The sequence below is a fragment of the Sorex araneus genome, chromosome 2 (assembly GCF_027595985.1).
Source record: "Sorex araneus isolate mSorAra2 chromosome 2, mSorAra2.pri, whole genome shotgun sequence".
NCBI lineage: Eukaryota > Metazoa > Chordata > Mammalia > Eulipotyphla > Soricidae > Sorex > Sorex araneus.
In genome coordinates this window covers 50102123-50102640 of record NC_073303.1, presented here as the reverse complement: position 1 = coordinate 50102640, position 518 = coordinate 50102123, and positions in this window count along the sequence as shown.

Sequence of the window (518 nt, the reverse complement as noted above, 5' to 3'; positions counted from 1 at the left end):
GAGGTTGGTATTTGTCCCATATCTATGCATATATGTTGTTCTTTATAAGCACAGGATCATACCATGGGCATTGCTTTCTCAGATGTTTCCAACTACTGAAAGTGTGTTCTAATCCTCTTTTCCCGCCCTCATTGTTATGTACAGGTACCCACTTGTTTGCAGTGCACTGGGGTCACAGGTATGTTGCTGGGGATCACAATGGCAGTGTCACCAGGATGGCCCTTGGCATTGTGGTTCAGTGTTGGGTATTGAACTTGTGCTCTCACACCTGCAGGGCAGGTGTCCTATTGTTGAGTCACATGCCTGAACCCTACTTTTCATAGAAATAAAATGTACACCCAAGTCCACACATGTTCGAGTATGTGAGTGGGCCCACATGTAACCAGCATTCAGGCCAAGATACAACAATGTAAAAGAGGGCCTGACTGCTCTAAGAACCAGCCCAAGGGTGAGGCCAGACATCTGACTCTCGAAGACTTTTTCTGGTACTGATCAGTGTTTGAATGAAATTATACATT